The 16752-nt window shown below is 35.9% G+C and overlaps 1 long non-coding RNA gene and 4 other non-coding genes across 5 annotated transcripts; 2 read left to right on the forward strand and 3 right to left on the reverse strand.

Annotated features, from left to right (window-relative positions):
- Nucleotides 1-468: 468 nt before the first annotated feature.
- On the forward strand, nucleotides 469-541 carry Trnaa-agc. Its single transcript has one exon. It is a non-coding gene; the product is annotated as a tRNA-Ala (tRNA).
- A 636-nt stretch (nucleotides 542-1177) lies between these two features.
- On the reverse strand, nucleotides 1178-1250 carry Trnaa-agc. Its single transcript has one exon. It is a non-coding gene; the product is annotated as a tRNA-Ala (tRNA).
- A 496-nt stretch (nucleotides 1251-1746) lies between these two features.
- On the reverse strand, nucleotides 1747-1818 carry Trnap-ugg. The gene has a single exon. It is a non-coding gene; the product is annotated as a tRNA-Pro (tRNA).
- Nucleotides 1819-2148: 330 nt separating this feature from the next.
- Nucleotides 2149-2221, forward strand: Trnaa-agc. The gene has a single exon. It is a non-coding gene; the product is annotated as a tRNA-Ala (tRNA).
- A 3566-nt stretch (nucleotides 2222-5787) lies between these two features.
- Nucleotides 5788-6147, reverse strand: LOC117791795. Its single transcript, XR_004618104.1, has 2 exons — nucleotides 6080-6147; nucleotides 5788-5989 (listed from the first exon to the last, which is right to left on the reverse strand). It is a non-coding gene; the product is annotated as an uncharacterized LOC117791795 (long non-coding RNA).
- Nucleotides 6148-16752: the final 10605 nt, after the last annotated feature.

The raw sequence follows: 16752 nt of genomic DNA on the forward strand, positions 1-16752 counted from the left end.
TTACAGTTGCTGGCGCTGATTTTTCATTTGAGAACCAGTTGTTGTTGTTGGTCCTCTTCTTGTGGAGTGGGTAGGTGGTTTGAAATTTCCATAATTATATGCATCAGTTGGCAGGTGGCTGGAGCTGACGCTGAAGACGTTGTGCGCAGTAAAAACAATAACGCAAGGAAAACAATGAAAAAAAAGGTAAATTGTACGAATGTGTATTTTTGTAATTTTAATGGCAGTCTAAACCTGCGTTCAAGTGTAAATATTGACAGTTCTTAAAAGCGAATAAATAATAAAGCAAGAATGCAACCAAAAAGAAAAATAAACAAAATGCGTAAATTAATTTCTTTTGTTTATGGCGTTTGGTCGAATCTGTGGGTTGTTTTATTTCAGATCGTTCCAAAGTTAAACAGACCTTGATAAGACAATTTTTGGCAATGCTGCGGAATGTCTTTCGTTTTGGACGAGATGTGATCATCAGGGGATGTAGCTCAGATGGTAGAGCGCTCGCTTAGCATGTGAGAGGTACGGGGATCGATGCCCCGCATCTCCAGAGGATTTTCATTTTTTAACTGTAGTAAAAAAAATGTTGCCCTTTTTTTTAATAACAGCCAACAAAAATATAAAAATAAAAATGTTTTTAAAGTAAGCAAAACAACAATCTTTTTATTTTACATTTTAAGGAATATATAGTTTTGCTTGTAGTAGTTAGTTTGTGGTAACAATTTAAAGGGAATATTTGTAGATCCGAAAACCAATATATGTAGGTTTAGGAGGACAAAATGGCTTTGATGACCACAGTGCTCATGGAGTATATGCGTATCGCTTAGCGTATTGACAGAAAAGAGGAAGCAATTAATTAATTTATTGGAAGTTATCACTCCAGAGTGGTAGGCGAAAATATCTCTTCAGTTCATAGCCCATATCGAATAATATGTCCTCGTCGTTGGAAAGCGAATGAATAAATAGAATAAAAGATAATATAAATTCGCAGAAGCCTAATGGATGTTACAAATAACGATATTCCAATATGATCAATTTGATCAATTATAAACATACCTATATATTTTTCAGATTTGTTTTTAAAATGTAAGTTAAATAGATATAACAAAACAGCTAAAAGAGTATGTTCAGCACATAAGGTCTATGGATTTCTTTTTATAAAAAAAAGGAAGTATTAATCCTTTACTGGAGATGCGGGGCATCGATCCCCGTACCTCTCACATGCTAAGCGAGCGCTCTACCATCTGAGCTACATCCCCGTTATGGTTGCATCCGGTGGTCAATACCAGTTAAAAATGCAACTAAAGAAACATAAAAATATCTTGGTCTATAAATAGCAAATTGCTTGCAAGACCATGGTCAGCATTTGTCTCACATGAATGGAATATTTAAACAAAGGTATAAACAAAGATACGAGCTGGTACGAGTATTTCAATAGAGTCAAACAACTTATCACGTAGTTCATTGGCCCAATCAAATTTGAAAGTGCGCCCGAGGCATAAATATGCATGATCAGACGTATGTTGACATTATGCAAGAAGGCCAGCAAAGCGGTTTTTGTTTGACAAATTGTGCCAGTTTATAAAGCAAAGACAAAGCAGGTTTGTATTAAACTTTGAAGCACAAGACAGCAGATAAACTTAACATGTAAACAAAGATTGTAAAAAGATAATATAGAATAAATAATTCTTTAAATAGCTGTTCAAAAATAATTAAAAACAATCTTCAACAAAGAAATGTCAAAAAAGGAATTAAGGGCTCAACCGGGATTTGAACCCGGGACCTCTCGCACCCAAAGCGAGAATCATACCCCTAGACCATTGAGCCGCTTGTATTTGTGATCGCCAATTAGTCTTTTTAAGCAAACAGTTGCACTTTACTTGAATGCAACTTTCTAAAATATAAGTATGTGAAGATTGAATTTAAAAACAATTCAATAAGAAAGTAAGTTCATTTGTATTCAAGACCATAATTTCAAATAAAAATTTCTGACGTGGAGTTAAATTTGGAAATTGAGTACAATACTAATGAGAAAAATGTATTTAGTTTCTTTGAAAAATGTTATTCTTGAACTTAAATGGCATTAAATAAACTGTAAATCAGTGCACTGCATTTGGTTGATTTAAAATAAGTTTATTATTTTGAAAATTTTCAACAGGGGATGTAGCTCAGATGGTAGAGCGCTCGCTTAGCATGTGAGAGGTACGGGGATCGATGCCCCGCATCTCCAGAAGTTATAATTTTTCTTTTTTGTAATTTTTTATTATATTTCCTTTTTGGTGTAATTAAGTGCGGCTGTGCACATAATTTCCATTTGAATGCACTCGAAATGGACGGCAATTATTTGCATTAGCGTTTTGTGGCCGGTTCTAAGTGCGGAAAAAAAGAGTTCAGAGATAAGGTAAGTTAGTTCATTCATTCAAGACACATCGCTGGAAAAGATATAATTAGATAAAGAAACCCAAAACATTTACTTGACTAAGTGTATTTGTGAGAATCTGCAGTTTCATTGGCTAATGTATAACACCCAATCCCCAGTTTTGTGTTGCGAGTCCGCCACCTGCTCAAATATTTAATTATTCATAACTTTAAACAATCACAGCGACGTCAGCGTCATGCCATATAACCCTTGGGTTATACCAGATTTGTCCTCTTCCCCCGCCTGCGCACAGTCAAAATGCCGTTTACGTCTCAACAAGCACAACACACAATACAGGGGATTCCCCCCAACCCCTCGTTCATGCTGGGCTACCTCCTTTCGCTGCTGGTAATAACATTGTCGTAAAATCAGGTTTGGCTTATCGTTATCCCCGTTGGGGACCCAGGGCCAGGACAGGCAGGACAAGCAGGACTACCAGGATGCGAGTCGCGCGCGCTGCATTTAAATGCCGCTGAAAATGGCGTGAATTATAGAGGCGTAGGTTAAATGCCGTTAGACAGCCACATAAACTACAAAAAAAGCAACAACAATACGTAGAGTTTTGTAACCCTTTCGCTTCTGACATGTCTCTAGCTTTTCGGATAGATTTCAAAAATGTTGAATGTTGGCAAAACTTTTGCTTGTCGTCTGCTTTTAATTTTTGTAAAATTATTTGCATTCGCATGCTAAATCTGACAAAGTTTACTACTAACTCCCTGTTGTCCTCTCGCAATCCCGATGCTTCTTCCTCTTCTTCCGCTGGTCCTGACAGTGCTGTTTTCTTGTAATTATCGCTTTTGTTTGTTAGTTGAACTTTTGCCAGGTCTGCCCGGCGGCTAGCATACAAGTAGAAAATTAGCGTAGTAAAATTACTAAACAATATTTGGCAAGACGCCTGTTTGCCTGCCACAAAGTAGGCAACATATTGTCCTTGAGTCGTTTTCGAGTTTTCTTGTCGTTCATTTTCTAATTGGCCAAAAAGTTACTGCCAAGATTTCTCGCCCCGCCAAAAAGGGAAAATGATTTCTGTTCAGTTTCGGTTGCTAATTCAATTTTAATGCTTGATTTCATATTAATTGAAAAATAAATTTGACTTTACCTCTTTGACAAAAGGGTTGCATTTACAATGGGAAATAGCTTAAAGATGCAAATATATGTATAACAAGAATTAAATTTGGGTAACAGAATCTTCATAATCTTTAAATTTTAGTTACTTAAGAATAATTAAAATAATTAATAATAATTAAGTAAGGCATAAAATGTATAAGCTTTAGTAAATACACTAGTAAATCGGTAAAATTAATTTTTAATCACTTATCTACGCCCGTGAAAAAATCTTTATAAGAGTTTCTTGAAATGAATATAAAGCTTCAACCTTAATAAACGCTGCTTTCATTTTATAAGACTTATCTTTAACTTTTCGGTCAATAATTTGTAATGGGGCTAACGTTTATTAAACTAATAATTTACATGGACACACATTGTCGTTAAAAACAATTTGCTGTGCACAACAAGCACACACACAGTCAACCACTGAGATTTATAAGCTGCCAGCAGTCAAAGGAGACCATCCCAATTCAACATAAGCGAGTCATAAACGTATTTAGAGCGATAAAAAGGTCAGCTGCCCCCAATTGCCTCCCCCTTTACCATCTAAAGCTGTGAGTAAACTTATTGAATGTCTTAAGTTTTTTTTTTTTCTTTTACATCTCCTGTTAGACCTTCTGCTTGTTTTCATTTCATTTTTATGACAACGTTTAGAAATCGTTGTATATGAGTATTTTGCTGTCTTTGCTGCTGTTTGTCTTTCCTTTGGCTGCTTTTCTTTTGGCCACATTTAGCGCTGTTGCCCCCGTTCCGTATTGACATTTGATCTTTATGTGGGCATGGTCTATCCCATTCCACATATAGGAGATGTATTCCTATGTTGACTGTGTCGCTTTTGTTTGTCTGCAGGCATCTTTTTATGACTCGAGTGTGTTTGCCTTTTGGCTTTCGCCTTGCCATAAAAAGAATCACACAAAAAATGGCATACAAGTCTTAGAAACCAAAAATTTCTTATTGTGGTCGGGGGAACGGGGTCATAAATATGAGGTCATCTGTTATGAACGCGCTCAGAAATGGCTTAAGAAGCCTTTAAGTAAATAAGAATTATTCCTTTTTGCCTTAAATCAATGTTTTTGACGTCTGATGACAATCGATTGATAGACATTAAAGATAATATTGCCTAAAGAAATATTAGTTAAATAAACTTTAAAAATTTATCTTGTGAAATTAACTTCACTCTTCTAGTTTCTATTTATTGTTCATTCATTTACCCATAGAATATTGCTGGTTTTGTTTTAATAAACTTCTTTAGCATTCATATACTAAAATTTTAAACAACATATGTTTAAAATATTTAATGATACTTATCTTTATGAGCTGTTTTACATTATTCTGTACATTTTTATTTTAGCTAAAAATAAACGAATTTTCTATGAAAAATTTTTCAATGCACGTCTCTACAATGTAAACTAACTCCATTACCAGTTTTTGCTTTGATTAGCAAGGTTAGCAAGCCCATTCTATTTCTAAAACTAAGCAACCTTTTGAAACCCAAACACATTCCAAATATCTTAATCAAATCAGAGCAGCTAAATGGCCAGAGATACCCTCATAAATATGTCAATTAATGGCACGCACAGGCAGAGATACAGCGAGGGGGTTGGAGGAAAGAGCAGACTCTTTGCTGGTCTCTTATCTCAATGAAGACATAAATGCCGTGATATCAATTTATGTCAACGTAAATGGGACCGATTGTGAGACTGAGTTTAATATATGCACAACCACTTGACTGCCCCTGGAACATGTGTCAGCGAATCTTAAGTGAAGCTTATGAAACTATTAAAAGGCGCAGACAAGCACACAGCACATGTCCTTGTCTATCTATCCCTTACAGCAACAACAAACAAACAAACAAACACACACACATGCTTGAAGGAGAGGGGTAATTAGTTTACTACACGCCCGAGGCGTTCCCAAAGTCCCTTTCATTTTCCTCCCCTCAAATTCCCCTGCTTGTTATGAATAATTCCGACAATGGACAAAAACTTTGACCAGCTGGAGAGACAACCACAAGGAGGTAACCGCTAGTTGAAGAAGATGCGGCACGGATTTCATTTCTGCCATGTAATAATCATTGTGAAGCTCTTAAACGCAGATTACTCATACGCACGGTTGCCACTGCCAACGCCACCTTCAAAGCCAATGCCAACGCTGAGCATTAATTATTTAGCCGCAAAGTCTGACAGCTCAATAAAAGGGAATGTTGCTAATGTTAATTGTCTTTTGTCCCACAGCATTTGCATAATTTTCTTTAAACAATAAAAATCTAATTTGCCTCGTCTCGCACTTACATATAATTTCTTGTTAAATTCATAATTGTTAATTTTGTTTTGGCCACTTTTGACTTGGCCCGGCTTTCTTTGCCGCTGCATTGTGGTCTTAACTTTAATTAAGAGACAAGTTCATTTTCTGTGTGTCTAGCTTATGGTTAGGGTTGTTCTGTTTTGCCCTTAACGGTCAGCAAGATGAGAACTGAAAGAGACAGAGAGAAATATATGAAAGAAAAATATATAGGCAGAAAGCAAATGCAATTAGTAGTAATAGTTGAAGTTACGTACGTACATATATTAAAAGGATCAAGTGTTCTTCTTTATAGTTAACATGCCAGAAAATATTTAAATGAATATCGAAAATTTTGAAAATTAATTTTTAATACCTTTTCCGCTGTTGAAAAATCCTCAATTTGAAGTTTTTATATTATTTTAATTTGAAACTGAAAATATTTTCTGATCGAAAATCAAACAAACAACTTGTTCAATATTTTCTTCCATATTTGTACAGATGCCTAGTGTTTTATTAAGTACACATATAGTATATATGTTTTTTGTGATAAGATATGTACTATATGAGAGTGAAATAGTGTTGAAAATTCGTTGAAATGTTATCGCAGTTTTTAAATGAAAACATATTTGATAACGTTAAACATAAACAAACTTTATGTTCTTACTTTAAATTTCCCCTGTTTAACTCATTTTACTAACAAGAATTTCTTTTTGTTCACACAAACAACACTTAAAATTAATGGTTTACTATTTGCACAACAGCTGTGCAACATTTGGTACAGCTTCAAAAAATTTGGTAACTTCAAAAAAAAGGTAAGCAAATCATTTTGCAACTCCAGTTGCCCTCAATTCCATTCACTCACATTCGTGAATGTTGGTGAGTTTTGGTAAACAGAGAAAACCTTTTGTAACTCACTCGCGGCAGTTCCCCAGTTGCCAGTTTCCAGTTCTGTTCCCAGTGCTGGGTTCCATATTCAACCATCCATCTATTGTCGGAGTATGTGGACCGCGTTGTGTCACATGAGTCGAATATGTTGCAAATTCAATATTTGCCAACAATTTTGCAGCATTTCTTGTTGTCATTTTTTTTTTGACAATGCTTTTTGGTTGTTTTGTTGTACCTTTTTCTGGACATGTCCGAAACGACAGTTGTAACAAGCAAACAACGACAGCAACAACAAGAACAATAACAACAATGCCTGTGCTTGGCAAATAAAAGTTAAAAGCATTTGATGCCATACACAAATGAGAGACACGAGAATAAGAAACAGAAACAATAGCAAAATATGCTAAACTACTATGAAATTTAATTGTCCTTTTATAATTATTGTAATTTTAATAAAAACTTAAAAATCTGTTATGTTTATGTGGAATTATTGTTATTTTGAATTCATTAAACATTTTGTTTTGACTTAAGTTCTGAAATATTTTCGATTATTTATAATTTTGATAATATATCCCATGTTTCCAAAGTATCAAATAAATATTTACTTTAACTTTGTAAAAACATGAAAACTGGAACTTTTTTGAGTAAAGAGTGACAAAGCTCATAGAGAAGCTGTAATACTTTATCCATTATGATTTCTGATACTTTACGCAGACTTTTGTAAGCAAATGTGTTAAAGGGTGGCGAGGAAGGGTAGTCGCATTTCCGGTATCATTGGCCCACAGTAGCCGTAGGGCAACTCTGAAACTGACCGCCTGGCAGAACCGTCTGTCCATTTCGCCTTTTAACGTGTACTTTGGTTAACGAATCGTGCAAATGCGGGTGGAATTGTGAGCTGGGAACTGAGAACGATGAGCAGTTTATTTTTCACAATTTCTTTTTTCACATTTATGTGCATTTATTTGATTACGTCGAGTATTTTATTTTTCAATAAACACGCATCATATAAAAAAAAAAAAAGCCAACAGCAAGAATGGAAGCAAATTTGGGAAAACTGGCGCCGCTCATTAAATTTTGATTGTTTTTTGGTTATAAAAATCACAGCAAAAGTTTCAAATGTGCGCAGCAATCACACAAGTCGCGACGAACTACAACAGCAACAACCACAACAACAACATGAAATTATGTTGATGGCAACATAATAGCAAGTGGCAACTCCGCCCCCATTGAAGGAAGTCCTGACTCCTTTGGACGAGCTGGAAATCGCTTTAGGCATTTCGCAAAAATGATGATAATTAGCCGAAAAAACCGACAGTTCGCCTGCCCCGCCAGTGGCCAAAAAGTAAAAGTCAAATCAAAAACTAAACAAAAGTGCCGAGGAAATTGCCCAACTGAGGACAGGACAAGAGCGGGAAGGAGGACGCTGGAGGAGTGTCAGTCATGTCCCAATGTGAAAATTAACTTGTAAACGCTTATAGCCCAGGCGAGAGCTGAACTTGAGGGGAGAAGATGGCAACACCAACGCCTACTATGACCAGGACTCCAGGAGCTGCTCTCCTGGGACTGAGACTAACGATTTACAATCAACCCAAAACGCCAAGAGTCTAAATAAAAACTTTTGCATTTCATTTCGTCTTTTGATATTTGTGCAGATTTCTTGCTCGCTACTTTCGAGTGCGATTAAATTGTTTTAATGGTTTTTGTTCTTCATGGCAGTGGAGAGAGGGGAACAAGGGGAAAGGAAGTAGAAGGTGGTGGTAAAACGCTTAAAGTTTGTTTTTTAATGGCCGCAGTTTTGTTGGAACTCTGCGGTCGCTGAGGCTTCCTAATTGCCACCACAACAACAATGCGAGCAACAACCATTTAAAGGTGTTAAAGTCTTTTGGGAATTTGTGGAGGAATTTTTTTAAGAATTTGTTTGTGAAGTGTAGAAAGTAACTATCCTTTGATCATATTGAGTATTGTTTTATTAAGGAAATAAGAAAATAATAAATAAATAATTACATTTCTAGAAAATCTTTTTCGGTATATTTGGGTTAAGCTTGTGAGGCTTTAATTGAGTAAATTTTTTTTAAGCATAGGAGTAAGAAAGTCATAAATAATGATAAAATCATTAAGCTGATTAAGTGACAAAAATTGAGCATTTTAAAACTCAAAACTTATCTTTAAGCCGGCCGAGGATTAACTAATGTTAGGATTAGGTTAGCTTTAACATTATATAAAATTACTATTAAATGAATGAACTAAAAACCATAAACTATTGTTGAGTTTTATTTTGAGCGCAAAAAATAAAAATCATTTATAATCATTATTTTTGAGTTTTATTTTTTTGATCAAAAATAATGATTATCGGTGAAGAAAATCATTATATAATCATTAAAGCGTGATTTTTAAAATAAAACTTATAGTGGAAGCGGTCCCTGGTAAGAATATTAAAATAACATTTAAAAAAAAAGACCAAAGAGTACATATTTAATAACTTGTTAATGCTCGTAATATTACATATTAAAGTGAATTAGTTTTGTATCTTTTGAGATGAACCAGAAATGGAATTTTTTCTCTTGAGAGCAGGTACCGTTACCGTTACATAAGTTAAAAAATAAAATGTTGTTTTAAATATATTTCAAAGTATTCAGATTCTATAAAATTACAAAACTTTAGCTAATTCGACTAGACAGAGAATATAAAATAAGTTTCAATTCTTTTATAACGTTTAAAATTGCCATTTGCCTCTATCTTTTGGCAAAACAATAAAAGTGAAAGCTCATATATGAAGTTAAATAATATTGCTATCATCGCCGTCACACGCTGTCCAGTTTTGCCCGGCTTAAGGACATCCTTACCTCAAACCGCTGGAGCACCTTTGTCATAGTCTAAGGCTTACGAGCAGATTCCACACCCGTTTTCATGCCCAAAGACTGCATGTGGTCCAAGTAACTATAACAGTTAAGCAGCTTTTGGCCAAGTTGTGCGCCATTTGATAGTCAAATGAATTCTATACTCGTATATATAACACTTTATATAACTTATATGTATATTCATTTAGACAAATGAAATATGTATGTTCTGTTAAGGAAAAGGAAAGCATTTTTATTTTTATGACTGTCAACTAACAGGGTTCAGTGGCAGTCGACTAAATCATGTGAGGATTTGCGTTTATCACAAGGCGGCCAACAGTGTTGTGTTGTTGCCGTTGTTGCCGTTGTGCGTATCCTGTCTAAGGAGCACCTTTGGCGACAGGAAATTGAAAATTTCCACAGCACAGGAGCTGTGCGTCGTGGCATGTGTGGCATGTCAGCGAGTCTAATGCCAACTAAAACGAGCCCAAGGGCCAATAACATTTACGCTAATTTGATAATCTGCACACGCACAAGGGTTGTGCCGAGGCCAACAACATTTGCATAGCCAAGCGGATGGGGAATGTGGATAAACGGGGCCATAACAGACGCACCTAATTGGCTGCAATGGCACCCGAGGGAGTTCTGGCCAGGACAGCCACTAGCTGACCAGCTGGCGACCTTTTCCCAATCCCTTTCACATTATCAGCGCGTTATCATCGCATTCGCTTTACTCTTGAACGGATCCGGCTTTTTCTGAGGTTGGGACGGGCAACTCTTGCGGTCAGCGAGTTTATTATTTTGGCTTTTATTTTATTCTACTTTATTTTATGCTGGCTTATCTGTTTTGTTATTGTTTTTGGTGTTGCAAAAGCTGTTTTTGCCACGCTCTGCTCAAAATCGCCTGCGTAATCGCTTTTATACGCTTGACTTCAGCCAAAATTAGCTGCGGGTTCTTTTCACATTTCAAGATTTGTTTCGTTTCGCATCGTTTGTTATTATATTATTATTGCTGGTCTTGTGGTTATTTGCGGTCAAGTCAATAAACTATATATATACAAATGTAATTATTTATTCAAGCCAAATTTATATGAGCTATTTATTTTGAATACTTTGCAATTGTAATTACATTTTTTTAAATAGAATAGGACGGGTTTTTCAATGTCTATTAAAGAGGTTTGATAACTTTATCAGAGATATTTTCACGTAAATATATAGAAATTAATGTCAAATTTAAAAAAATCTTTTTAAGAACACATTAAAGATATTTTGATGACCGTTCTCATTTATTTTTATTTTTCATGATTTTTTACACCTTCCTCTCACATTCTCACATTCTCTCTTATTATGATCATTAGCTGCATGTCTGCGTCTCGCATTTATTTAGCATAAACGGAAATATTCGCCCACTTGTCGTATGCGCAATCTCTGCCCCCAATTTACTAGCACATTTATAAGTTGCACATACGCCCCATAGACACATGTCTATGTATGTGAGTTGGCTGCCTGTTGTGCGACAATATTTATGTCTGTTTTCTTTTGCTGGCATTCAACATTTTAACGCCTGCAAATTTGCTAATTAATTAGTTGAAAAACGGCTAATACGAGTATGTCTGGTAGCGAAAGTGCTCGTTTCAGGCCTTATAATTTGATAAGTTTACTAAATTCCACAGTAATTACAGCCATGGCTTGTAACTACAATACTCAACCGAAAACCCAACACAGCCGGTGGTAATTAATGTGTTTATGAGTGAGTTAAAGCCTCAACCTCAACATGCAGTACGATAAAAAAAACGCAAGGGAAACGCGCGCGTTTTTACACGCGTGTAATTTGTTGGCAATTGTTGCCGCCCTTTTTTGCTTGGGTTGCTTGTTTTTTTTCATCTCATTTTTTGCGGCAAATAAAAAATTAATTTAACGCATGTTTCTCATGTGACTGTCGGCGGGTTGCGTTTATAATGAAATTGATTTAAGGTTATTAATGCGAGCACTCGGCAAATTCCAGGATGGCGTTGCCTAAGTAAATGTTTGGCATTTCATAATGTTGCTCTAACCTTTAACGTCAATTTTATGCAAATTATGTTATTTCTGCTGTGGCTGCTGTAGATTTGTGGCCGAGGCAAAGGACCAAGTGAAGGGGGCGTGGCTGGATCCATATAGCGACGGGGCGTCGCTGTAAACTTTTCTATTTCTGAAGTGGGTCTGGGTGTTGTTATTGAAGTTTTTGGGCGTCTGTGCCCTCAAAATGACTGCCGACTTCTCGCTGCCAACTGCCAACTGCTCACTGCTGACTTATTCAATAAGCCAAGTTGAAGTATGCCCCCGTTGTTGGTAGCTGCTGCGGCTGCTTAAGTAAATACCGTGTACAAGTACGAGTATATGCAAAAAGTGCAAATAATAATAATAAAGAGTACTTATTGTTTGATTTATGTGTCTGTGTGTGCACAATACTCCCATACATACACGTATGCAAAGTATGAGCAAATGGAACTCTTGTCTCGACTCGAGCTGAAACAGGCAAAACTTCTACTTTGAGAGCACTTAATAAACGTAATAAGTGATTATCTTATATAGTACAAATACTATAGATATTAATTAACACATCATTATTATAACAAGCAGTTTATATATGGGATGTCAGCAATATGAAAAATTCACTTTAAATTAAAACGCTATTAATTTATTCCTTTTTTTTTACAAAATTGATCAGTAATTTGCATAATCAAACCAACCAAATATATTATAATTATTATTCTTTACTAATATAATGTTTAGCTTATTACAGATATTGTTATACTGCTCTGTCTATCTTATATATCCAAATCTGAAAATATATTCATTTATTTGATTAACGACAACTAAGAGCAATTATAATTTATATACATTTACAATACAATTTTGAAATTTTCTTGAATAATTGAAGAAATTTATACATAACTCAAACAGCATTCAATCATTGAATTTAAAATTAAGTTATTGTAGGGGATTTTTAAGAAAAGTATTTTTCACAGTGGAATTATCTTCCAAGAAGCCTTTCATTCTAGTATTAATTTAAACTCACTCTACTTTAGCCCAACTTAAGCTGTTATTTTACACACTTCTAAGCTAACCACCTTTCTTTCAACCTTCTATTTGAGTCTGCATTGTAAACTAAGCCCTGCCATCAGTTGCCACTGATAAAGTCACCTTTATTTGTCAGTCTTAGCCAAAACCGACTGTCAGTTCTCGATGAGACGTAGGCACGTACCAACCACGCCCACAGCAAGTGTCCAACTTAAACCCAAAGCGTTAAACCGCACACACCTATCTTGATGTTGTTGTTGTTATTTTTTGGCATCACCTCTAACATTCATTCAACAATCCAAGCAGGCAGCAATTCAGGATGTACACTGTACAAGGATGGCACGAGGCAGTGGGCGCTTGCTAAGTGAGCCATTTATCTTCTCAGGAACCTCAAGCGCGGCGACACAACAACAGCTCAAATAGCAACAACAACAACAACATCAACAACATCTCAAATGACAACAACAGGAACAACAATGGCATTTCCTACACGCGTCATCCAATCCAGGCAGACGCCAATAATGTTGCTCGGAAAATAAAACGATTTATATGCCGCAATGCCACGCAACAACAACAAGAGCAACAACTGCAACAACAACAACAACAACAACTATAGCGCATTTCGAGTTTCGGTTTTTGCCTTATCCCAGGACACATCAATTGAACAGCAACATGAAGTAAATGAAACCCCAGAAAAAGCACAAAAAGCATAAAAAAAACAAAAAAAAACGAAAGCAAAATCGAAGATTGCTATCTTTGACGGCTTGTTTTCCTGCCCCACAACCAACCTGCCTCCAGTGGGCAGAGGAGGGCAGAGGAGGCGTGGCAGCCATTATGTATTGGCGTTGAAACAATTTGAACAGCCGAACCTTTGGAACATTCCCTCCGTTGGCAAAACAAATGAAAGGAAGTCGTTTAAAAGTACAAACGGACATTATTTATCGCTCAAACCATTTAGTCGCTGAAACTACCCAAAGAGCATAAAAAAGAGAGAGGAAAAAACCAGGACTAAGACCTCTTCCAAGTAGCTTCCCCCCTATCCCCCTCTACAACATCCCCTGCCACTTGTTGTTGTCTGCGTCTACTTAGTTGTAATAAATGGAAAATCGTTCGAGTCCAACAACTGCCCCATACAATACGTTGCATATAATTTTTGTTGGGCAAGCAATTGGATTTTAGCCACAGCTACTAAGAAAGAGATAGCTGAATAAATGTATAGAGAGGAAGGAAGTTTCAGAGGGGCAAATCGATTGATTTCTGCTTGCTTAAGCAGTTCTCGATAGATCCGGAATTAACAGCAGCGGCAAAGTAATTTACAGTTAACAGTTGTGCTATCGGAATGGGAAATTGTGGTGGCCACTTCAAATGAGTTTATCTCAATTGTAGTTGTTGTTTGAAAAACTTATCCGAAATCATCTGGAGAAATCGAAGTATAGCCAGACAGTCTAAGGCAAGTTTTCTTTAGTGTCCAGATTAGTTCTCAAATATGTTGACGTCAATTAAAATAATTATATTGTACTGTGACATTTAGATTTAAAATAATATTTAAATAAAATGTTAGATTATATATACAAATTCTTTAAATTAGCTCACAATTATGTTCAGAGATAGAAACTAGTTTATGAATCAAGAGAGCCTATAAACGGAGCTACAATGGATTAAATGTGTATATTTATAGTTTAAATCTCTTTAAACTGAAAAATCAGACTTAGAGATATCCTTTTATATTTTGAAATATATAATATTGAGTATTACATTACTTACGTAATTTTCCTTACTTTAGTAATCTTTTAAAACATTTATTGAAAATACAAAAATTATCAATTAGTATTATTATCAAGGTTGCAAACCTCCAATATTTTGTTAAAGGTTCGGTTCGGCCGCTGGAACCATAGAGCAAGACATCAATCAACCCAAGGTTTGGGTTCGAACCTTGGCTTAATTTCATACAAAAAAATATTTTTATTGTTATACATTTTTCTCTACATTTTGATCTAATTAAATTTTTTTTTTAAAGAAATCAAATTTTGATGATAATTTAAATTTATTTTAAATTTATTTTATTTTAAATCGGTTATTCGGTTCATGATCCGGTTCAAGCTTCTTAAAAATCCGGTTCTACCAGGTTCAGTTCAGAAACGGTTTGCAGCCTTGATTATTATAGAATATATTATTAAACGAGCACTCTCCAATAATTTTCTATATATAATGAAATTATCTACACATATGTAACTAAATTTTATGCCACTCTTGAATGTGTCTGAGAGATTCGCGTGGCGTAGACTTGACAATGCCACCAGTCAGACAATCCACAGTCACATTCAATGTGGAGGCCCCGCACAAACATACTATACAAACCTCGGGCGTCTTATCGCCTTAAACCACTTTAGTGTCAGCCACGTTGACAGCGGTCGTCGGTCCAGCGGACTAACTGTGAACATTGTCGCCTCTATCTCCCATGCTTCCCCCCTCTCTCTCTCTCTCTCTCTCTGCTACTTAATGTTGTTGTTGTGTGGGCTGACCATTTAACGGAGTGTCTGTTAACATGCCCAGTGGTCTTGTCGTCATTGCGATAAAAAAAAAAACAACCCAAACACACACAGAGTGAACGAGGAATTTACGTTTTTGGCCATAATGAGGGTGATTTTCGTATTTGTGGTAGATTTGTCCACTTAGCAGCATGACCACAGACAGGATTTTGCTTGCTTTTTGATGCTGTTGCAATTTGCTGGCCAGGCCCGTTGGGTGTTAAGGCACAATCATTTGTAGCGCTTAGCCACAGTGGATTATGTATCTAGGCCTTAGCCAGCTCCTTCTGCGGGGATAATGTTAATAATTTGTAATGCCTGCATATTTTTTGTTGCCTACTTTGCGGCTTCGTTGTCATCAGCCTGATTTGGTATGTATATGTTTTCTGCGCCAGCATGCATGACAATGATTTGTGCTAATGAGTCGGAGAAGGAGACAGCTTCGGATTTCCATTGTGCGGGTGGGTGCTCATTTAATTGGCATTTTTGCTCAGACGGCATCAGCTTCACTTCTCTTTTTTTTCACTTTTCACTTTTCAGTTTTTATTAAAAGACAAAACTGAAAGAATTTCCATTTGGGCAAAATGCATGCAAATGAAAACCGAAATTTCGGACAGTTTCTCTCCATTCCAATTGAGTTGATTTTCATTATCAGCCAAAACGGACTAACTTAAGTCCCGGGTTCGCCAAGTGCTGAAATGTGTACACAATTGTCTACGGATTTTCAATATTATTTGCTGCGGTCGCTTCTCCTCTATCTCTTTCCATGCCGCCTTTTCTCTCTCTCTCTCTCTTCTTCTCTTCCCACCTGCCAGATAGAAAAACCAGCAGCTGAACCTGAAGTTGTCTTGGGTTCATTGTGAATGTGTCAGTCTCTGTCGAGGATGTTCATTGTAACCAATTTCAATTGGGCATTTTATTTTATATTTGAATTTTAAAATTCCTTCCGCACCGGCGACAGCAGGCGACAGGAAAATGGACAATTTGTGTTTGCGGCAATTGATTGGCAAATACTCGTTTTGTTCGGCCAAATGGGTAAGGCAAAAGGTTTACTGATTAATACGCAGTGACAGTGACAAAGTAAAAGATTTATTTTATTTTTCCATTCTTATTGAAATACTTTTAATTTTAAACAGGGAACGAAATCTGAATTAACGTCGAAGTTATCATTGACGGATCTTACGACAGAACATATAGAATATATATTTTAATTTAAATATTAATTGAAGCAGGAAATAGGACGATATCGAAATTCGGAATGCTATCATATCAATATTATTGAAAGAATCCTTTATCTTTTTCATTTAAAATAGTTTGTGTATCTTTTAAAATTCTAGTCGTAATATAGTAAGCATTCTACAAAAAATTGAACTAGAACAGAATAGAATTCAAAACTTTTTATTTAACGGCAACACAATATATAAGTATTTGTGTTTATGACCAAAAAGAAACTTTGCACTTAGCCGCCTCTCAGTTGAAATGACAACTCATCCATGTATTGTATGCGCCATTTAAGCGCCTTAAAGTCGGCTATAACAAGAAGAAAAAAAGTTGGCCAATGCGTAACTTGCATGCAAATTACAAGCAATAAAACGAGGCACGTCGAAGCTTAAACAAACTTCTGAAGCTGAGACAGAGA

Source organism: Drosophila innubila (assembly GCF_004354385.1).
Source record: "Drosophila innubila isolate TH190305 chromosome 3R unlocalized genomic scaffold, UK_Dinn_1.0 2_E_3R, whole genome shotgun sequence".
NCBI lineage: Eukaryota > Metazoa > Arthropoda > Insecta > Diptera > Drosophilidae > Drosophila > Drosophila innubila.